General features: G+C 49.1%; 1 long non-coding RNA gene across 1 annotated transcript; it reads right to left on the reverse strand.

Annotated features, from left to right (window-relative positions):
* Window positions 1-541: 541 nt before the first annotated feature.
* On the reverse strand, window positions 542-5,991 carry LOC121134786. Its single transcript, XR_005872013.1, has 3 exons — window positions 5,910-5,991; window positions 1,937-1,990; window positions 542-1,707 (listed from the first exon to the last, which is right to left on the reverse strand). It is a non-coding gene; the product is annotated as an uncharacterized LOC121134786 (long non-coding RNA).
* Between the last annotated feature and the right edge of the window lie 913 nt (window positions 5,992-6,904).

The following is a 6,904-nucleotide window of genomic DNA, read 5'->3' on the forward strand; positions in this document are numbered from 1 at the left end:
AGGACTACACAGAGAAACCCTGTCTCGGAAGAAAAAAAAGTGTTAGCATGGATGGGATCCTGGCAATATTTGCATAGCATATAATTGAAAGATCAGTTTCCTTGAGGTCATTAAATGCTTACCGGGACTTTGCCAGGGACCCACCCGTGGCCCTCTGAGATATTACAGCTTTCCCATGCCTCCAGTCCTGCAGCTGTTGCCCGACATCTTACTCTGTTTTTCTTTATCTCCAGGCAGCCTCCATGCTTTTGTTCTGAATACCCATAACTGCCGCTCACAGAGGCATGAGGAATGAAGGAGGGTGGGGATACACCTGGTGGCTGCTCTCCAAATCCACACCGGCATTAACACAATAAGCATGGACAATGAGATGCGGCTGTTACCACCCATCTCTGGACTCAGGGTGGGAACCTGGCTAGGAGGAAAGCATGGTGGTGCTCCTTGGTAACCTCAGTCCCTGGGAGGTTGAGGCCAACCTGGGCTACAGAGTAGGCCCTTGTTACTGCTCCCAAGACAGAAGGAAACAGAAGGGTCAGGCAGGTAAAAGGGGCAGACAGAGATAGGTCTCCATCCTGTGAGCTTCTTGTATGCTTTGTGTTGCGGGGCTGAGTTAACCTGGGGAGAGCCGCAAAGCTCTCTGTTCACAGGACAGCGACGAGAGAAGACATTACTAAGTGACAACGACTGCTTGTGTCAGACACCTTCACGTTATTTGACCTGGATGACAAACCTCCATCCACCCCGCTGAGCATGCCCGTTGCAGCCACCGCTGCCTGGAATGAGGGGTGTTTGCCTGTCGCATGGGGCTCTGTGCTTGAGAAAGGGGAATTCATGCCACGTGAGGAGAGCGGTCGATGGCTCCACCCTGCCTTCAACCACACCAATGAAGTCAGGCCAGTGCTTGATTGAGTTGTGAGGGATGGAGCTGCGTAGCACATGCAGGGAAATCTTGTTAACTCAAAACACAGGAGACCAGACATTAATTCCAAAGTCAAAACAAGATTGGGAATGGGCTGCTTTGAGATGTTTTTATTAACAGGGCGTTTTGTCAGCTGGGAAACAGCAAAGGTTCTGAATTATGTGCTGTTTGAGGAAGCCATTAGTGGATTAGCAGACTTTCCTCCCCCATTTATGCTGTGGGACATAACAAATGACTTCAGGGCTTAACACCCATGCTTTTCTTGAGCCATTCTGGCTGGAGAAGGATGGATGGAGCCAGTTCCTTGCTACCAAATGGTTTCCTTCAGCTTGCGATTTTAGGGGTCTGGTCTTAGATGCTGAGACCAGGGGACGGGGGCGGGGTACTGCTGGCTGCACGTCACTGTGTCACTGACGATTGCAGCTGGCCTTCCGCATGGAAACTCAGGTCCTAAGCAGTGTTGTGAGAACTCAGAAGAGACTCATCAAAACCTGATGCCCTGTTACCAGTGGCCCCATGGCTCAAACAAGAGGCCCAGTGGTCATCCCAGTTCCCTGTCCCAACCACGTCTGTCATCCTGGAATGCCTCTTTTCTCCCCAACACATTGGCAGCTGCGTTTGTTTCTACAGGGTCCCAGTAGCTGGAAATGATGCCATTCTCAGTTCGCATAACCTCCCAGGAGACGTGAGTAAAGGCTCGCTGATGCCCTTTCCCATGCTTTCTGGGTAGTTCTCACCATCACTGTGCAAAGCACAACTCTCAACTCTTCAAGCTGCAGGACAGAAGTCTGCAGAAGGAACGAGGGGATGATTTTCAGTCCTCTGTCCTATTTCAGCCATACTCTTGTTCTGGGCCAGGCACTGGACACAGAAGGCGCATGTCCAGCCCTTGCCTTAGTATGCAGAGCCCCCCCCTCCCCCGGCCAGGAGGCAGAGGTGGACAGAGACTGTGATCATAGAGATTACAGTAGCACCTACTCATCCCCTGTGTGTGCCCTCCCCTTCATGCATACTTACTTTCCCTGGTTCTTCCTTATCTCTCGGTCAACACTGGGTAGTGGCTCTCCCGTGCTGGGGAGGGAAGGGGAGGCAGTGTCAGTGGAAGAGGCTTCCCTGAGCTCACCAGCTCTCCCTGAGTGGATCCTGAACACAGCTGTCATTTACTGGCTCCTACCTGTCAAACAAGTTCTCCATAGATCCCACAGGAGATGTCTCAAGATTCTTCCACACTACTTGCACCCTTGGACAAGGCCACGTGTCTTTCCTCCCCAAACTAGGGGCAAACTCTCCAATGACTTATTAGGTCCAGGGCCGGAGGACAGAGGTAGGAAAACCAAAAGTAATCACTCAATTTCAGGCCTGCTTAGGGCTAAGTGAATTTAATAATCTATAGATCGTGTTATACAAATCGCATTTCACAGTTTTACAAACTGGCCCCACACTGTGCACGGTCCTGGGTGGCTTATTTTACAAATAAATCGGCAGGCTCTGAACAGCTCTATTTCCTCAGTGATCACTCTGGGAGAACAGAGTGACTCTGGCTGCCCTCTCTCCCTCCTCTGTAGACCATTCATTTACTGCCAAAGAGGCTTTACTTATAAAGCTAATTCTTATGTGAACAAAGGAAAAATGATGTCATTTATTGAGTGCTGGTAATATGACAGGCCATGAGTAACACGTTCTATATACATTATGCACTTGGCACTGACAGTATGAAGTAAAGGGTATCATGCCATTTTACAGATGGAGAATCTGCAGATCAGCAGGACTCCAGGCTGAGTCAAGGTCATGGAACTGATACCCACAGCTCAGACTCCATAAAACAAAACTCCAGTTAAGTAAAAAGTGCCCTCCCCAAGGAGATCCGTGGGCCAGCATCCTTGCACAGAGTGGATCTGGGCTGGAGGGAGGCTACGGCCCGCGGTGTGTCCTGGCACTAGGACTCCTACAGTAACCCTTTGTCTTTGGGTTCCAACTCTGAGCATGCTGCTTATATTCTGATGCACGCAGTTGGGGTGCCTGAGTCACACGGTTGTACCAAGTGTCTTTAACCACTCACCCACGGGTGAATCTGGGTGCCTGGTTGTTTGGCCTTAAAGGAGGGGAGGCAGGGTAGTCTGGATAGCTATGTTCTGAGCACAGGTAGGGGTGGAGTCCTATGCCTCATCTCTCATGGCTCACTGCAAGAACCCAGTAGAAGTCCATGGAACATCAAGGACAATGAAGGCAGCACAATTCCTGCTTGGTCCAGGAAGAGCCCTCCCTGCTGTCCTCTGACAGCAGGGAAAGAGACGATTGGTTGTCTGCCCATGAGGTAAGCTCACATTCTAAGTTGGGGCTGCCTGATATCTACCCTTGCTATTTGCCAGGAGAAACACTGGCGCCGAAGAATAGGATTTCAATGTTTGCCCTTGCTTCCTCTACACTCCTGGATAATGAGAATTCCTATCCCTACGTAACAGGTTGGGCCGCCGAGGTTAAGTGCTTTCGTTTTGGCGTGTCTCAGGAAGTAGTGGAGCTGGGGTTGAAACCCATCTGCTAGATTCCAAAGCTCAGACTTAACTTAGACTTGGAACTCTCACCTCACACATCCATTCACAGCCAGAGAGAGGAGTGGGAATATGAAGCAGTTTGGGATGGGAGTCTTGTGCTTTTCCATAGGCCTTTGTGGTGGGGGTAGGGCTTGGCACCCTAAATGGCACAGTGGGTGGAGTCAGGGGGAATCTAGGACTCCATCAGGCCCACTCCCTGCCTCACAGGTGCTGGATTCTCTGCCCACTCTTAATGCCCCTTCCTTGGAAAGAAGTTGACTCACGGGTAATTGGAGGGCTCCCCAAGTTCTCAGGAGGCCAAGATAATAAGGGCTCTGCCTCCATCAGGTCCAGACTGTAGGGACATCTGTCCTATCAGGTTTCCATACAGATCATGTCCAGAGACACGATGGACAAAAGGACACAGACCCTCACAATGACCTGCTTTTCTCTCCCTCCAGACTCTAGTTCCCAGAGCCCTAATGCATTCTGCAGTTCAGTTTTCTGCAGGGATGAAAACTCTGGTGGGCAGTGTCTGAGATGAAGTCCTTATTCTTGTCATCAAACCCCTAAAGTGCCCATCGATCCCCTGCTACCACCTGGCAGGCTGGAAACAGCTGACCAAGAGACGTAAACGCCCCTCAAATGCCCCAAACTCTGACCTGGAGAGCCGTCCGCGGAAGCAGACAAATCCAGACTTGTGCCAACTTTCATTTAAACCAAACAGCCCCAGACCCTGTTCCTGGGCTGGCTGGGCCTTGGTAAATGACACAACCACATAGCAGAAGAGCCAGAGGGAAGCAGGGAAGGATGCAAAAGCAGCACTGAGATTGCTCTCATCCTCTTTCAAAAACTCAAGGAAGCAGGGGTCAGAGCTGTGGCTCTATTGTGTGTGAGGGTGTCTTAGCCAGGAGAGCTCAGATCCCTGGTCCTTCCAAAAGGCCTTTTCAACCCATTTCCAAGTTCTGTCTTAAGGAGAGTAGAGGTGGACAAATAAATGATCAGGCTGTCATTTTCTTGGTACTAACCCCTGAAGAGATCTATGGAAGGGACTGAGTAGGTTAAGATGGGGAAAGTCTTAAAGATGCACAGTAGCCTGGGTTTACATCACAGGAGGTTGGGGCCAGGGGCCGAATCCCCCTTTGTGTTCCAGTATTCCTCATCTGTACGGTGGGATAACAGCATCACCTAGGTCATAAGCCACCGGAAAGAGTGCATGCTATAATGGTTCTTTTTAAATAATCCAGGAGGTACACGGTCAGGTGGCCTTCTCTCCCTCTTATTTCAGAAGAGAAAGTTTCAGGAATCCTGATATCTCTGAGACTTGCACAGTGCTGTGGGGCTAGGGAGTGGTGAAGGGAGGGCAAGGACCTGCCCACTGACACTTCCTGCCTTCTGCCAGCTACACACAGAAATCCTGCCACCTTCCATGGGTAGGACCTGAATCTACTAAGTTTAGATTCCACCCCTAGCCTATAGCTTACTGTAAGACTCTATATATGCTCCACCATGAACCTTCTATTGGCTTCTTGATTTGTGTACTGAGAGACATGGCAAAGTCTTAGTGTTTGTGGTGATGTGCAGAAGTGTCTAGCCCAATGCTTGTCACCCCCCTTTTCTCCTTCTAATCACTGGCTTTTCTACAGGGCCCGGCACAGGGCAAGGGAGCATTCAGAAGATATGTGTTAGCCGTATGGCCAATCAGGTTAAAGCAGTTATCTTCTAACAGAATACAACCTGCGTTTTAGCAGAGAATAAAGTGGGCCATAACTGTCCTCAGGACCATGCAGCTCCCTCTTCTGGCTGTTAAGCTGCCTTTATCAACACATGCATGTCTTTCCATCTCTCTTAGCCTAAGAGCCAATGTACCTGCTATTCAATGAGTGTTGAGTCTCTGTAGACCAATGATAGTAGCGATGGAGATGGTAAAGAGGACAGTAATGGTAAAGAAAATGAAGATGATGGAGAGGATGGTGGTGATGAGAAAAATGGCTGTCTTTTATAGGTACTCACTCTGTGCCAGGAATGGTCCTTATATAGATGCCCTTATCCAGAACTCATTATGCCAATGTGACCCATTTGGGGGTTACCGTGACTTAGTGTGGAGGCTATGGAACTCCTAACAGTAGGGGTTGGGAGTCAAATCCAGAGTCTACATGTTGAAATGTTTGAAAAGCCTTAAAAAGGGTCAATGATGACAATGCCCATACCAGTAAAACAACAATGACAACAACATTATAATTATTAAAGTGGCACCAAATGTTATAACACCAACTCCAAATTCTTGGGGTTAAACACAAAGATGAATTTCTTGTTCAGCTGTAGCTCCCTGATATGGAGAGGAGAATCTAGTGAATGGAGACCTCTCATGCAGGCTAGTGGGGCTCTGGCCTCTTTGGCATACAGTTACACTGCAGCAAGGACACTTTATAACCAGCTTGGGGGCGGGTAGGGATTACCTTACTTCTATCCATATTTCATTGACCAGAACTCAGTCACTTGGTTTTCCTTAGCTGCAAGGAATGTTGAGGAATGAAGTTCCTGATTGGATAGATTTTCTGAACAATAACTTCACCATGGAAGCACAGATCTTTGGGGTGATAGGTAGCCTTTGCTGTTACAGACAATACTAGTAGATACTAGCTGCAATGATGAAGGTCATGCTGCCCAGCAGCTACTATGTATGCTCATCAGTGCTGCACTAAGTATTTCTACAAATTATTTCTCAGTTTTCCACATCCAAAAGAGAGTGTGATGCCCACTCTACAGAGAAGGAAGTTGACTCTTAAGAGGGTATGTAGGATTTGCATTCTCGTTCAGCTAGCAAGTGCAGGTCCAAATTTAAAATCAGAAGGCTTAACCAGACCCAGACAGAAAGCAGAGCCTAGATGGAAAATGAAGACCAGACAGGGAACAAAGGACACGGAGGTGACAAGGGAGGGAGGGAGAAGGCACAGAGAGTTACCACAGGGTGCCTGGCTGTGCTGGCCATTGTTGAGCACATGCTGGGGGATTTGCAGCTGACCCTTTGGCAGGTGTGTTTGCTCAGCATGTAGTCTCTTCAGGAAACACGTGCAAAGCCAGCGTGCTTCTCAGAGCTGTCCATGGTAGGAGAAGGATGAGGGTAGACTTGCCTATCTCCTTCTTCCACTGGTTCAACTGCACTATTGTTCTGTAAGTTAATGCTACCCCTCCGCCCACCTGAGTAGGCTGGCACTCGCATTTCAATGTTGCTTTTTAGCCATGTTTCACAGGAGAGGGGCGAGCCAACGAGAGTAAGGCCAAGCCTCCAGGACAGGAAGGCACACATGGCCCAGTGTTTCAGCTTGGGACATCTAGCTAGGGCAGTGCTGTAGGGAGAAGCACGCTGGGACACAAAGCAGCCAGTAGAAGGTGGCATGTGTAATACAAAGTCTGTGGCTCATGCCTTGTTCCCCAAACACTTAATTTCTAC

The sequence above is a fragment of the Mesocricetus auratus genome, unplaced genomic scaffold, assembly GCF_017639785.1.
Source record: "Mesocricetus auratus isolate SY011 unplaced genomic scaffold, BCM_Maur_2.0 Super-Scaffold_100030, whole genome shotgun sequence".
Taxonomy (NCBI): domain Eukaryota; kingdom Metazoa; phylum Chordata; class Mammalia; order Rodentia; family Cricetidae; genus Mesocricetus; species Mesocricetus auratus.